The sequence below is a fragment of the Pinus tabuliformis genome, chromosome Q (genome assembly GCF_031772625.1).
Source record: "Pinus tabuliformis cultivar Carrire ecotype Pingquan chromosome Q, CPIR1, whole genome shotgun sequence".
NCBI lineage: Eukaryota > Viridiplantae > Streptophyta > Pinopsida > Pinales > Pinaceae > Pinus > Pinus tabuliformis.
The window spans coordinates 1,375,395,856-1,375,412,533 of record NC_142296.1 but is presented as its reverse complement, the minus strand read 5'-3'; the positions used below and the strand labels follow the sequence as shown (position 1 = coordinate 1,375,412,533).

Genomic DNA, 16,678 nt, shown 5'->3' with positions numbered 1-16,678 from the left:
CTAGGTTGATAGGATCAAGACAACACTTTAGAAAGCTAGATCAAGGTACTTTGCACTAGGAACAAGGCACAATTCTTTTAGTAACAATCAACGTACCTATGAAATAAAGCTTGTAGCCTAGGGTTTCAAGTTGTAGCTCAACAATGGTACATCTAGACATAAAAGTGAAAGATTGAAGGTTTGTTTGAGAGATATGATCAACAATTTGGTTGAAAAACCTTTAAAATGGCCCTAAGTTGAATGTTTTATTCAGAATTAGGGTTTTGCAAGCCCTAGAATTGCCTTAGGTTGATGATGTCAACCCTAGAGGGACACTTTTAACCATGAAAATTGCTAGATTTTGATGTTATAAGACCGAGAGAGGTGAAAGGATACCAAATTAGCTCAATGCTCAAGCCCTAGTTGAATTGGACCTAAAACCCTAACCCTAGTGGCTTTCCTTGAAGGGCCAAAATTTTAGGAGGATAGGAAAAATGTGTAATTTTAGAGTTTTGGTCACCACGATGGTTGACAGTGCCTTCTACTTGGGTGATGGAGTCTTAAGAATTTTGACCATGGAAATATCAACTCTTGAAGGGAGTAAGGGGGGAAACCCTAGATTTTCACTAGAAAAATGCTCTCTAGGAGGTTTTATAGGAAGTTCAAGGATACAAGATGCCAAGCATTACATTTAATAATAAACATTTAAACAAAGAGCATAGAAACCCTAACAATATTCCATTACATGCAATAACTAAAAATGAACATGTCTTCCTTCAATCCCAAAATGATGCCTTCACAACAAGCACTAGTCTCCAATAGCCAAAATCCACATAAGATCACATCTCCACAAAGTAGTGAAGTACAAATGCTAGGCCAAGTTCCACACAAGTGATGTTAAAACAATGAGAGAGGTGATCCTCTATTTATATGAGGTCAACCTCTTCTAAACTTTGAATAAAATCCCTTACACAAGTTTGATTTTTTGAGTGGACAAAAGTAAAAGTGTGTTATAAGTCAACCCATTAGCTTAACAACAAGATATGCCCAAATAAGCCCACACGTGTGAGTCATAAGCCTAAAAGAGTAGTGACATCGTGCCCTTTTAGTGTTCCAAATGCTCCATCAAGGCAAAAACAAGGTTGAAAATGTCTCCAAGCATCATGATCATCTTCCATTTGAGGAAAATCCCTGAATCAAGCATCAAAGTAGCTCTAAGGGTTAAATATCCAACTATGGGTGCCACACATCATCTCCATGGGTGCCAAGCAGGTAATGTGGTGCTTTATGTCTCTAGTGCTAGGGCTCCATCAGGTGCAACAAGCCTTCTTCAATCATCCTAAGGATGACCATCCTCATCTTAGCCTTGGATCATGGCATACCGGTCAAGTAGTGTCAAGAGCCACGACTAGCCTAGTGGGCATGCTGGGTCCACTAGGACATCAGGAAAACCCCCCCATGCAAAGTAAGAGAAGCTCAATGTTTTAGCTCTTGGGGTTTCTTTGGGATGTATATCAACTGCGCAAGTCATCAAAAATCCTAACGCTCTGCCAAAAGTGGGCAACACTGCATTTGCTAAGTCATCATGCTTTTTGAAAATGTAATGTAAGGCCTGGGCATCATGTGGAGTAGGGTGCCCTCAAGGCCTTTGATGCTTTAGACCACTTGGAAAAACTAACTCAAATCAAGTGAAAGCAACCAATCATTAGGGAATAAGGTCATAAATGCATCTAAGTCGACCATACTTGTGTGTTAAGGGAATATTAATACCAATGTTGTTAAAAGCGCGAGCGGGATTAAATCGGCGCCGGGAATAAAGCGGAAAAAAATCGGCAAAAGCGGGAAAAAAGCGGGAAAAAAGCGTTTGGCACAAAAATATTCATTTTTTTTCATTTTTTTTCAATTTTTTTAATATCTAAACCATCTACAACATAAAATAAATACATTGACACATAAATATGATAAAACAACTAATATATAAGATGTTTAATATCATTTCTAGCGCTAAAATCACACATAACATTGAATCATGTCCTGAATAGTAAGTCCTGAGTCCCAACTCAGCCTCAAAATATCAACAAAAAATATGATAATGTATCTCATCATGTCATAATGTCATATACAATAAAATGAAAGTCTAATCCTATTGATTTCCTCTGCCCCTCTTGCGAGAAAATGGCACATCTTTCTCTTTCCCTCTAGATGTAGAAGCTGGTGCCTGTGCTGGTGGAAATGGCAGTGGAGTCTGACGTGTTCTAGAAGCTGAAGAACTAGTAGTAGCAGCTACAGGAGGCTGAGGTAGACGGAGACCACGTCCTCTACTGGTGGTAGTGGTAGCCCGGGTAGGCGGTGTCACCTCCTCCTCCTACTCCTCCTCCTCCACCTGCTCCTGCTCCTCCTCCTGCTCCTCCTCCTCCTCCCCCTCCTCCTCCCCCTCATCCTGCACTAACCAATCATCAGTGGGATCCATGAGAGGCCTCTCGGTCTCAACCCTCCATTCAGCAGTGGTGTCAATCCCATCCAATGAGATGGCATCCATATCAGGTGTCCTCTCTAGTTGCCTCACCCACAATCGAAGATTGTAGTAGACATAGACCATGTCATTAAGTCTATGGGACTCCAACCTGTACAAAGTTCATGAAATAATAATTAATAATTAATATTATAAAAAAAATATTGTTTAATGAATTCAAAAATTTATTTGGAAATTTGCAATATTTTAAATGTTTAAGTGTTAACCTATTGCGCTTCTTGTTGTGTATTTTTTCAAATACACTCCAATTGCGCTCACATCCTGAGGAGCTGCATGTTTGGCTGAGGATGCGTACGGCAAGCTTTTGCAAAAGGGGTACTCTGCCACCATACATCTTCCACCATGCGTCTACAACAAAATTACAAATAAAATTTTAAATAAACATAAGAAAAAAATGGAATTTGAAGAGACAATGAAATTTGAAACAAAGTTACAAAGTACAAACTAAAAAATACCTGGCATTTTAATCGTCCTATCAGTGACAGCCATCTCAAAGCTAAATGTGCCACCTGACATCTTATATGTCTCAATTTGTTTAGAGATCTCTATACGTTGTTCTGGAGATCTCACCATCTTCTGGACACAGGTTAATAATCCGTCCACGACCTCGGCATCAAAATCAAACCCACATGCATAAGAAAATGCAGGGTTCAGGAAAAGCCCAGCAACATGAATGGGACGATGGAGTGTGTTGTTCCATCGCTCATCAATCACTTCCCATAGAAGGAGTTGTTTCTGAAACCCATCATCTCCCTTATCATCATAGTAGGACCGAATGGCTTCTTTGGCCCTGTCCATGGCTTCATACAAATAGCCCATTGCGGGCTTCTCACCATCAACCAACCGAAGAACCTTTACCAAAGGTTCAGTAACGGAGCACACCTCCTGCACTCCCACCCAGAAGTCTTCCTGGTATGAAACTAGTCTGCATACCGCCTCTCCTTCTGGTTTGCGGCTCATTGACGAAGCACGCCACTCCTCTGAAAGAAACATTCTCTTCAAATCCCACATAGAATTCAAAAGGGATTGAAGAGATATGAAACTCCTCGCAAACCGTGTAATGGCGGGGCGCACCAACTCTTTGTTGTTGGTGAATCTTCTCATCAAGCTAAGCACAGATGTATGATTATATATAAATTTTGTGATGCTTTTTGATGAGTCAACAATATCTTTGACAAAGGGAATTTTCCCTATGTCCTCTAACATCAAATCAATACAATGGGCAGCACAAGGTGTCCAAAATAAAGTAGGATGCCTGTCCATAAGCATTCTACCAGCAGCAACATAATTTGCAGCATTGTCCGTTATGCTTGGACAACATTTTCTGCACCCACCTCCAAAATAAACACATCCAGCAAATCACATAAAGTTCTTGCATCTTTGATTTGATGAGTTGCATCAATAGATTTGATAAACATAGTCCCCTTGGGACAACTAACCAAGAAGTTTATAAGGGTTCTCCCCTTTTGGTCAGTCCAACCATCTGACATAACAGTGCATCCTGTTTGTGCCCATGATGCCCTAAAATCCTCCAATCTTTGGGTGCAGTCACGCTTTTCCTCTTGAAGAATCCGGCCTCTGAAATCATGATAAGAAGGGATTTTGTACCCCGGGCCAACACTGGCAATAGCATCAACAGCAGGTTGGAAAAATGGATTATTCCTTACAATGCTGAAAGGAATATCACTCCAGAGGAGAAATTTTGCCATCAACCTATCAGCTTGTTCTTTTTCAGTTCTTTTTAGCATTGAACCGATAGTTGGTTGTGAACCAGGTGTGGTTCGAGGAACAAAAAATGATGATGCAGCTACTGGATTGACTGACGCTGCAGTAGAACCAGTGCCACTTGGTCCACTTCCTTCAGCTGACCTTCTTAGTTGCCTTTTGAGTTCTTCTTTGGCCTCTCTAGTGTGCTCTAATTCTCCCAATGCTCTCATGGCTCTTTGGATAAGTTCAGGATTTGTATTTATACAGGGCCCCACATCATGTCCAGGGATTTGTGCAAGGTGGTACTTCAACCTGTACACCCCCCCGCGTATCTCCTTTCCACACAACTTGCAATTCAAGTTTTGTCTATCATTCGGAGCTTTAGGTTCACCATATTCCCAGAAAGGATCCAATTTCCTTGGCATGTTTGTTTTTGAATTTGCAAACCTATGGAAAAATAAGGATTAGGAAATAGGAATTTAGGATTACAAATTACAATTTAGCATTTACAAAATTACAAGTTAATTATTTCCAAAATCCCAATTTCCAAACCCAAGTTACCCAACCAAATGCCAATGGCAAATGCCAAAAAACAATGAAAATTCAAAAAACATAAACAATGTTTAAAAAAATGAAAAAAAAAATAAAAAATTGGTTCCCATAGTCATAACAAGTTACCCATCCCAAATCAATGAAAAATTACAAAAAATTCTTTAAAAACAATGAAAACAAAAGGAAAATGGTGCCCATATGAAGTTTCCCAACCAAAAACAATGAAAAACAAAGTTTTTAAAGAAGGAAAACAAAAAAAAATTAATCTACATACCGTTTTTATGGACAAATTGGTGATCTTGTCTTGGATTTCTCCTAAAAACACTTGGATTCGCTCCCAAAGTCGACCCAAACCCTTCAGCTCTTCTCCTCCTCCTCCGCGCGGCGACAGTCAGAAATGACCAAAAAAAAATTGATTTTCTTTATTAAAAGCCCGCTGCCCGCGCCCTCGGCGCTTTTTTCCATTTAAAGCGCGCTTTTTTCGAAAAAAGCGCGCTTTTTTTGGAAAAAAGGACTATAAAAAAACCGGCGCTTTTTTGGGATAAAACGCGCGTTTTATGCGGCATGGTCAAAAAAGCGCGCGTTTTTGAAAGAAGCGCGATAAAATCGCGCTTTTAACAACACTGATTAATACTTCAAACAAGGATCACATTCAAATGCCTAACTGAAGCAAGTTTTGTAAAGGTGTTCCCTAGCATTGTAGGGGTGGCTAAGTAGTCAACCCTATTAGGTGCTTCCAACCCTCGAGGGGAGGTGGCATTTCTAAGGTCAACCCTTCAATCAATAAGTGTTGGTGTAAGTGGCAATGGAAGGGGAGAACTTCATTGTCAATTTTCATGGTCAAGGGACTAGTTAATGGGAGTCCACATCTTGAGTCTAGATGAGGCATGTGTTACCTTGGTCAACTTTTTTCCACCTCTTTGGCGTGCCTTTTACTTCATTTTGATAATGTTTTTTATTTGGTGCATAGCTCAAGGATCAAAGCTTTCTCTTTATGATATAGCATTTAATTTGTTAGTTTTTGTAGCATCGGATGTGCTCTAGCCACGGAATTTGGTGGAGGCTAGAATACATGTATTCTCCAAAACCCAAAAATCGTTTCTGGAAATTCCACCTAGAGATGACTTAATTAGATTATTAGTCATTTTTTAAATATTTCCTTAGTCTTAAACTCAGGGAATATGACTAATTAATCAGAATTAATTAATTTATGGTGTGAATCTTCTAGAAACTCAGACGGATCGCCTTCTAGTTAATCCTAGCCATAGATTAAGATCTAATCTTGGCCATTGAAGTCTCAACAGAGGGCTTATAAGAAGAAATTCGATGGGGGTTGGAGAACACACTTGAGCCACCAATAGTTTGAATTTACTAGCAGATCGAACTCCAGAGTAGCAGCACTGAGTTGCTGGAGAGAAAGCTAGTGAGCTTGAAGCAGTGAGAGAGGGGTAGGGATAGTAAGGCCAGAGGGAGATTTTCCAGTCCAGTGAAGTGCATTGCAGAGAGGCAGTGAGTGCCACAGAGAGGCAATGTAGAGCCACACAGAGGCAGCGCAGTGCTTCAGAGGGGATTCCATATTTTGCTGGGGAGAAGCAGTGATTCAATGCCAGAAGCTGGAGTGGGAGCTTGGAGACCAGGAGAGTTTATCTTCCAGACAACAACTGATCAGATAGCAAGAGAGACACAGTTCCGAGTTGTGGGATGTAGTACTGCATAGGCCTACGCAGGGACTGCGCAGAGGTAGTAGAGAGCAGCTCATCTTGAGCCAAGGTCAGTGTTAGATCGCTAGTGGGAGTGAGATTTTTCTCACTAGACTTATTTTCAGTCATTTCTCTGTATGGATTGCTAGATTTGAGCATCCATAGTTTTGTACTCAAATTTACTACTGCATAATGATTAAAACCCTTAGCTGCTGCACCGATTTTCCGAGTTGGGTTTTTTCGGGGACTTGGTCCAAAAACAACTGTGTATTTGTGTGTGTGTGCATCTATTCTTCTAGCATTATTTTTCTTCCACAATATTTTATTTGTGAAGGCTGCAGTGTATTAGTTTCGATATTTACCGTAGAACACAGTTAATAATTTGTTCAATTTATTTAACAAATAGAAGAAACTTAATCAGTTGCTGCAGTAGGATTCAGGGTTTTCTGAATTTTCACATAATTTACCCTTTAAGATGAGGCAGTTTATTGCTCATCATGTTTGGGACATGCAAGGATGAGGTGGAGCATCAAGTGCTTAGGAACAGAGTGATGGCTAATGAGGATGGTAGAGCTCATGCTGGGCTTTTGCCGACACACTAATTGATGTCTCTGCCATCTTTTGCATTTTAACTTTTGTCTTTCTTTTTTGGTGGCCATCTAATGCTTTTCTATTCTTCTAATGGACTAATCCCAATGGACTAATGATAGTTAGCCTAAAGAATTGAGATGATATGAAAAGGGTAATAATATGATATGAAAAATGTTAAGTATGATAAGGGAGAATGGACACACTATTTCAATCCAGGTCATCCAAGTAGTGCCCATCTTAGAACTCTAAGGCCTTAGGGGAGGTCCCACTGGACTAGGCTAAAGATTAACCCCCCTAGTAAGGTGAGAGAACAAGTTTACAATTAGGATTGATCAGTCATCGAAACCACCCTTTTATCCATATTAAATGCCCAAAAACATGAAGTAAAAGCACTTGATTGAAAAATGATCAAAGTATCTGTTGAGTGACAGCCTACCTTCATTCAAGAGGAATGCCCAATGGTGAAAGGTATATGATTGGTGCAGATGGTAGAGGGATAGCATATCATCATCATTAAGCAAATGTGTAGGGTTGCTGGCTGTCCAAAATAGAAGAAGCAATTTTTGTCCTATGGGATTACCCATTTTGGTGGGTAACAGTGTCCATGGTCAATATAGGGCGCGTAAGCTCTTGCTTAGTCATTGGGTTTTTTTTGTCTAAAAAAAACAATTTCCATTGTAAAAAAAGAAAAATGAAAGAAAGAAATAATGTTAATGTCCATATCTCATCGTAGTAGGTAGATGGGACTTGAAATTACAATTATCGGAGAAAAGAACGAGTGTAGGAGGAACCCTAGGGACTGAAAAGATAACAAACAACTAATGCTCCAAATAAGGTGTACAAATTGAACATTGTAAACATAGACAAATGGTGTAAACCCAAGAATGGGTAAACCATCACCAAAAGACCCAAGTACCTGTTCAAATTGTTTTCAAGGGTGGATGAAGACCAAAACTGGAGACTGAGACAAAGACGTTGGCACTGTCACGTGCTTTTAGCAATGCTCGAAGAAGAAGCAGAGGCATGGATCATGTCGTTATGTGCCACATTGAAAGGACCAATACAAGTTGTGATAGTAGCGTTTTTCCTTCGTGTATTGAATTTAAAATTTTGATGATGATGTAAAAAAGTGTCCTGTAATGGTTTACCACAAAGCAATATGATATTTTTGATGAATTCTTTGAAATGCTATACTTGCTCACTAGTTCTTATTTATTTTATTCTTGTTAGCTTAAATCCTAAAATATGATGGAGTGAAATTGATCACGAGTTTGTGTTTTTAGAGGATATATAACATGGGAAACAAGCTTTCTAATCTATAGAGAATTGACAAAGTTAGATCTTTTTTCTGGAGTTCATATAATGAAGAAATTGTTTTGGGAGTATCAAGTAATAGCTTTGGGGAAGTTAATCAATATTTTATGATCTCATCCTTGACATTTATGATTTTTGGTTTTCTAGCTCTAAGAGTATTCAATGTGTCCATTGTTAACAAAAAAGGAAGAAAGAAAGAGAAGAAATTATATTAGTGTCCCGAATCCAGATATGATCAAGGTAGCTAAATGGGACTTGAATTTGCATCTAGGCAAATAGAAAAGAACTAGTGTAGAAAGGACAACCCTAGGGGATGAAAAGATAGCAAACCACTAAGACCCTAAAACATTGTGTATGAATTGAACTTTGTAAACATAGCCAAATGAAATAAACCCAAGGATGGGTAGACCATCACAGTAAGAGCCAGGTACATGCATAAATTGTCTTCAAGGGAAATTAAAGACCAAAAATAGAAATTGACAGTGGGTAAACCATCATAGTAGAAGACAAGTACATGTATAAATTGTCATCAAGGGAAAATAAAGATTGAAACTAGATATTGACACAAAAGGTTGGTGCTGTCACATGCTTGTAACAATGCTCAATGCAAAAGTAGAGGGGTGGATTTTGGCATCATCTACCACCTTGAAAGGATCAATATAGGTTTTTGATAATAGCCATGGGAGAATTCCTAGGGTTGAAAGTTGAAACAATTGGCCTAGGCAGAGCTTGGAGAAGGCAAGGTGATCTCTAGTGACTCCCTTAACATCCAAGGTTAGTGAATCTTCAAAAGTGGGAAGGAAGATAGTATTACGTTCTTGTCCCCCAAATCCTTTTGGTGTGCCATTTTTCTCTGTTATTCCCTTATTCTGTTGACCTTAAGCCCCAATCCAGGTTATCAAAATCTTCTTACACAAATTAGGAAGATTAAGAGTGATAAGAAGTCATTGGAAGACAAGTTAAAACAACTTATCGAAGAGATAGCATCAGTGTTGTGAAAAGCGCGATTAAATCGCGATTTTTTCAGCTTGCCGATCAAATCGTGATTTTTATACGAAAAAGTCGCCTACTTTTTTTTGCCGATTTTTATTGAAAAAATTGCGATTTTTAACGAAAAAATCGTGGGGGCTCGGGACAACACGATTTTATAATTTTTTTTTTGGTTTTCATTTGGTCATTTGGACGGTCGCGCGCGTGGAGGGAGGAGGAGCTCTTGGAGACCGTTGAAGAGGGTTTTCAGCCAAATCTAAGTGCTTAGAGGAGAAAATCAAGAGGAGACCACCGATTTCTCCATAGAAACGATATGAGGATTAATTTTTTTGTTTTCATTGTTTTTGTATGTTTTTCATTGTTTTTGGTTGGGAAACTTGGTATGGGCACCATTTTTCTTTTGTTTTAAAAAAAAATTGTATTTCTTCATTGATTTGGGATGGGTAACTTGGTATGACTATGGGAACCATTTTTTTTTTTGTTTTCATTTTTTTTAAACATTGTTTATGTTTTTTTCGTTGTTTTTGGCATTTGCCATTTGGTTGGGTAACTTGGGTTTGGATTCTGGAATGGTTGGGTAATTTGTGTTTGAAACTTTGAACTTTGGAATGGTTGTTTTAGGTTGGGTTATGGGTAACTTGGATTTTCATTGTACAATCATCAATGTAAAAATTAAAAATTAAAATACTAAATTGTAATTTGTAAATTTGTAACTTGTAATTTTGTAAATGCTAAATTGTAATCCTAATCCTTATTTTCCCATAGGTTCACAACTGCACCAAAACACCATTCAAGACTTCAAGTTTGTAAATTCAAAGTTCAAAAACAAACATGCCAAGGAAATTGGATCCTTTCTAGGAATATGGTGAACCTAAAGCTCCGAATGATAGACAAAACTTGAGTTGCAAGTTGTGTGGAAAGGAGGTATACGGGGGGGTGTACAGGTTGAAGTTTCACCTTGCACAAATCCCTGGACATGATGTGGGGCCCTGTATAAATACAAATCCTGAAATTATCCAAAGAGCCATGAGAGCATTGGAAGAATTAGAGCAAACTAGAGAGGCCAAAGAAGAACTCAAAGGCAACTAAAAAGGTCAGCTGAAGGAAGTGGGCCAAGTGGCACTGGTTCTACTGCAGCATCAGTCAATCCGGTAGCTGCACCATCATTTTTTGTTCCTTGAACCACACTTGGTTCACAACCATCTATCGGTTCAATGCTAAAAAGAACTGATAAAGAACAAGCTGACAGGTTGATGGCAAAACTTCTCCTCTGGAGTGATATTCCTTTCAGCGTTGTAAGGAATAATCCATTTTTCCAACCTACTGTTGATGCTATTGCCAGTGTTGGCCCGGGGTACAAAATCCCTTCTTATCATGATTTTAGAGGCCGGATTCTTCAAAATGAAAAGCGTGACTGCACCCAAATATTGGAGGATTTTAGGGCATCATTGGCACAAACAGGATGCACTGTTATGTCAGATGGTTGGACTGACCAAAAGGGGAGAACCCTTATAAACTTCTTGGTTAGTTGTCCCAAGGGGACTATGTTTATCAAATCTGTTGATGCATCTCATCAAATCAAAGATGCAAGAACTTTATGTGATTTGCTGGATGTGTTTATTTTCGAGGTGGGTGAACAACATGTTGTCCAAGTCATAACGGACAATGCTGCAAATTATGTTGTTGCTGGTAGAATGCTTATGGACAGGCATCTTACTTTATTTTGGACACCTTGTGCTGCCCATTGTATTGATTTGATGTTAGAGGACATAGGGAAAATTCCCTTTGTCAAAGATATTGTTGATTCATCAAAAAGCATCACAAAATTTATATATAATCATACATCTGTGCTTAGCTTGATGAGAAGATTCACCAACAACAAAGAGTTGGTGCGCCCCGCCATTACACAGTTTGCCACGAGTTTCATATCTCTTCAATCCCTCTTGAATTCTATGTGGGATGTGAAGAGAATGTTTCTTTCAGAGGAGTGGCGTGCTTTGTCAATGAGCCGCAAACCAGAAGGAGAGGCCGTATGCAGACTAGTTTCATACCAGGAAGACTTCTGGGCGGGAGTGCAGGAGGTGTGCGCCGTTACTGAACCTTTGGTAAAGGTTCTTCGGTTGGTTGATGGTGAGAAGCCCGCAATGGGCTATTTGTATGAAGCCGTGGACAGGGCCAAAGAAGCCATTCGGGCCTACTATGATGATAAGGGAGATGATGGGTTTCAGAAACAACTCCTTCTATGGGGAGTGATTGATGAGCGATGGAACAACACACTCCATCGTCCCATTCATGCTGCTGGGCTTTTCTTGAACCCTGCATTTTCTTATGCATGTGGGTTTGATTTTGATGCTGAGATCATGGATGGATTCTTATCCTGTGTCCAGAAGATGGTGCGATCTCCAGAACAACGTATAGAGCTCTCTAAACAAATTGAGACATATAAGATGGCAGGTGGCACATTTGGCTTTGAGATGGCTATCACTGATAGGAAGAATAAAATGCCAGGTATTTTTTAGTTTGTAACTTTGTTTCAAATTTCATTGTCTCTTCAAATTCCATTTTTTTCTTATGTTTATTTAAAATTTTATTTGTAATTTTGTTGTAGATGCATGGTGGAAAATGTATGGTGGCAGGGTACCCCTTTTGCAAAAGCTTGCCATTCGCATCCTTAGCCAAACATGCAGCTCCTCAGGATGTGAGCGCAACTGGAGTGTATTTGAAAAAATACACAACAAGAAGCGCAACAGGTTAACACTTAAACATTTAAAATATTGCAAATTTCCAAATAAAATTTTGAATTCATTAAACAATTTTTTTTTTATAATATTAATTATTAATTATTATTTCACGATCTTTGTAGAGGTTGGAGTCCCAGCGACTTAATGACATGGTCTACGTCTACTATAATCTTCGATTGTGGGTGAGGCAACTTGAGAGGACACCTGATGTGGATGCCATCTCATTGGATGGGATTGACACCACTGCTGCATGGAGGGTTGAGGCCGAGAGGCCTCTCATGGATTCTACTAATGATTGGTTAGTGCAGTATGTAGTGGAGGGGGAGGAGGAGGAGGAGGAGCAGGTGGAGGAGGAGGAGCAGGAGGAGGAATAGGAGGAGGAGGTGACACCGCCTACCCGGGCTACCACTGCCACCAGTAGAGGACGTGGTCTAACTCCTATAGCTCCTACTTCTAGTTCTTCAGCTTCTAGAGCACATCAGACTCCACTGCCATTTCCACCAGCACGGGCACCAACATCTACATCTAGAGGGAAAGGGAAAGCTGTGGCGTTTTCTCGCAAGAGGGGCAGAGGAAATCAATAGGATTAGACTTTCATTTTATTGTATATGACATTATGACATGATGAGATACATTATCATATTTTTTGTTGATATTTTGAGGCTGAGTTGGGACTCAGCAGTCAGGACTTACTATTCAGGACATGATTCAATGTTATGTGTGATTTTAGCGCTAGAAATGATATTAAACATCTTATATATTAGTCTTTTTTATCATATTTATGTGTCAATGTATTTATTTTATGTTGTAGATGGTTTAGATATTAAAGAAATTGAAAAAAAATGAAAAAAAATGAATATTTTTGTACCAAACGATTTTTTCTCCCTTTTTTCCGATTTTTCCCGATTCGTTCCCCGCGCCGATTTAATCCGGATCGCGCTTTTCACAACATTGGATAGCATTGGAGTCTTTAGATAAAAAAATTCCAAGTTGAAAAAAAGAGAACAAATACCAATCTACTTAATATCACGATTCAAAAAGACATAAATCCAATGGCAGTAAAGACATACTTACATATTACAATAGAAATGATGGAAACTCCAAGAGAAGATCCAATGATCGACCAAGCAACGTCGGTGTGTAAAGAGAGTCATATCCCAAGAAAACACAACAAGCATGATAATGGAAAATCATATTACAAGAACTCCTTATCGACATCGATGTCATAAGTGTTAGTTTTGTAGCATCTGGCAGGTGTTCTAGTCTCGACTTTTGTCTAAAAGGTTAAGAAACACTAGATCTCCAAAACCCATAAAAAGTTTTAGGAGAAAACACCTAAATATGGCTCAATTAAGTTAGTTGATCAATAATTAAATATTTCCCAAGTCTAACATAGAAAAAGTGATTAATTAACAATAATTAATTGAGAAAGGTGAGAATTCTTTAGAAACTCACACAAATCGAGTTAGATGGTCTTAGCTGTTGATGTGGATCTGATCATGGTAGTTGGTTCATCAACGAGAGATTATAAGAGCAACTCGATGGGTAGATGGAGAACACACTTGAGGTGTCGAGTTCCTTGGCAGATCAAGATATCTAGTTGTAGAAGTTGCGCAGGTAAGAAGAGTTCAAGCTAGAAGGGATGCATAGACAGAGAGGGAGTAAAGACAATGATTGTGGAGGATTTTCCATTTCTAGGAGGCAGCAACAAAGAGGTTGAGTTAGTCCACTAGAGGTTGCGTAGGGGCGACACAGGAAACATCAGCGAGGCAATTCTATTTCGCTGAGTAGGGGGTCGATTTAGTAACAGAAGTCCGAGATAGTTTTCTAGAGGGCTGGAGGATCACTTCGAGCAACAACAATAGGCAAAACATCTTGATTAGAGGCAAATTTAGGCTGTGTGTATGAGGGCTTGGCAAACACTACATAGGGGCCTGTGCACAGGTTCTTGGAGGGCCAGTTATTGAAACAGGTTGTGCCGGGATTGCTTATGGACAGAGAAAATTCTCTAATAATTTTGGCTATATTTTTTGTTGAGGAGGGCCAGTTTGGGCATCCAGTTTTGTACTCAGATTTCACTGTTGCGTAATAATAAAACTCTCATCTGTTGCATCTGTTTGATCACATTAGGTTTTTACGGGGACATCTGTTCAAAAATAACTATGTCAATTTTATTGTGTGTGTGCTCTGATTTTCTGTGTGATTTGATATTCTTAGTTTCCAACATTTTATTTTCCGTAGCGTTTTATGGTGAAAATTGCGGTTGTGATTTTATTCGTTATTTGCTGTAGCAAATAAACTGCACATAATAATAACCAGTTAGAAGAATAATTTCTAGTTGATGCAATAGGATTAAAATTTTTCACATGGTATTAGAGCGTGTTTGAAGACAAATCAGGTGCTCAGAAGCAAAGGAGAAATTTTGCAGCTTCAGAGGGAGTCTCTGAGCAAAATTTCCGGGTCTACTTAGAGGTCTAGCTAGGTAGTGCAAATTGCTAGGCAACAGTTTGATTTTCAGTTGCAGGTGGCAAAAAAAGGTTCGAATAGTCCAGTAGCAATTCCAGCAAGCAGTGGTGTTGTCAGGGAACAATTTCAATGAGCAAATCAAAGAATTCGTTGAGCAGATTTAGGCACAGTTGGTTTGCAACAATATTTGCAATTGTAGATCAGTGTTGGGTGGAAGAGAAGCACACACAGAGGAACTTCTTAGAAGGTTTCCAGATTTAGTTTTCTGGAGGAAATCCATGATTTCCAGTTGTAGGTGGTAGTAGGAGCTAGTAGAACTGCGCGTTCTAGGAGTGAGTGCGAGTAGCAGAGTGAGCAACCAAGCAGGAAAGGAGGAGATTCATGTTTATTTCCCAATTGCGAGTTTTGTAGAAAAATGGCCTCAATAGGACTTCAAGATCAAGGTAGGCTAGATTGAGCCTCAAACTATTGGATCTGGAAAGGTAGAATGTCTTTTCCACTAGATGAGCATGGTGTAAAGACGTATGCAAAGAGAGTTGTAGTTGTACCTACAAACCCGCAATAGCCAGAAAACTACAATAAGGAGGTGGCCAAGGCAATGCGGTCGATCCTTGATGGTGTTCGGGATCATATAGTCTCACACTTAGCGGCCAAGAATACTGACAAAGCAATGTGGGATGACCCATGGAGTTCCCTCACACACTGACTAGCCACTAGTGCTGATTGAAATTTTCCTAGCAAGTGCGTGCGCTCGACTGCTAGGTCAACTATACCACCAGTGTCATAGTCAATTTGCGTGTCTAGCAAATGGTAGGTAGTCCCACCTGGATCCCAATTCCAACCTAGGCCTCCAGTATCCTCGATGCCTGAACATGCTTGCTGACTCTCAATCTAGCCTATAACCGACTCCATATGCCTAGACCACTCCACTGAGTATCAACTCAGAATCACTCACCATCCAACCCCAAGGAAACGATCGAAAGCACAAACCCCTGTACACTGAACTAGCTCTCCAACGTGCGAACGCTGCACGTTGCGCAACTCATGTTGCCTTGTCTCGCCAGGTTAGTCAACACATATAATATGTCTAGGTAATTCCACCTCTCTCTCTCCCCTGTATAGGAGGTGGCCAAGGCAATGCGGTCGATCCTTGATGGTGTTCGGGATCATATAGTCTCACACTTAGCGGCCAAGAATACTGACAAAGCAATGTGGGATGACCCATGGAGTTCCCTCACACACTGACTAGCCACTAGTGCTGATTGAAATTTTCCTAGCAAGTGCGTGCGCTCGACTGCTAGGTCAACTATACCACCAGTGTCATAGTCAATTTGCGTGTCTAGCAAATGGTAGGTAGTCCCACCTGGATCCCAATTCCAACCTAGGCCTCCAGTATCCTCGATGCCTGAACATGCTTGCTGAGTCTCAATCTAGCCTATAACCGACTCCATATGCCTAGACCACTCCACTGAGTATCAACTCAGAATCACTCACCATCCAACCCCAAGGAAACGATCGAAAGCACAAACCCCTGTACACTGAACTAGCTCTCCAACGTGCGAACGCTGCACACTGCGCAACTCATGTTGCCTTGTCTCGCCAGGTTAGTCAACACATATAATATGTCTAGGTAACTCCACCTCTCTCTCTCCCCTGTATAGAGGTAGCCTAGCAATGTTGCAAGCCCCATCTATATAGGACTGAAGAGAGCTACTGTCTGGAAGTATTGCAACTCTGCTGACGGTTTGTGCATCTATCTGGTCTAAATCAGTGGCTTGCCCAAAAGATGACTGCTCGTCCTCCTCCACCATGGGCTCTACATGGGTCACAACCTGCCCTTCCATGTCTAGCTCACGTCGCTCCTTGTGTTCTCCATGCTGTTGTAGGTGGCTGCCATCAGGGAACTCAGTCAGGGCTCCGAGTACCTCTGTGTCTCCTAGTACCTCACCTAGGGACGATTCCTCATCAACATATGGCTCTAGGGGTGTAGGCTCTACTCTCCCCACCAAGGTGTCAAACGGTGCTATCAAAGAGTTCTCCAACAATGATGACTCTTGCGCCACACTGGGTATATCGATGTGACCCTCACCATCTTTCGTGTCCTC

General features: G+C 40.2%; 1 protein-coding gene across 2 annotated transcripts in view; it reads left to right on the top strand.

Moving 5' to 3' along the window:
- Positions 1–16,678, top strand: part of LOC149225031 (C2 domain-containing protein / GRAM domain-containing protein) — a 340,976-nt gene that overhangs the window by 145,335 nt on the left and 178,963 nt on the right. The window lies entirely within an intron of this gene.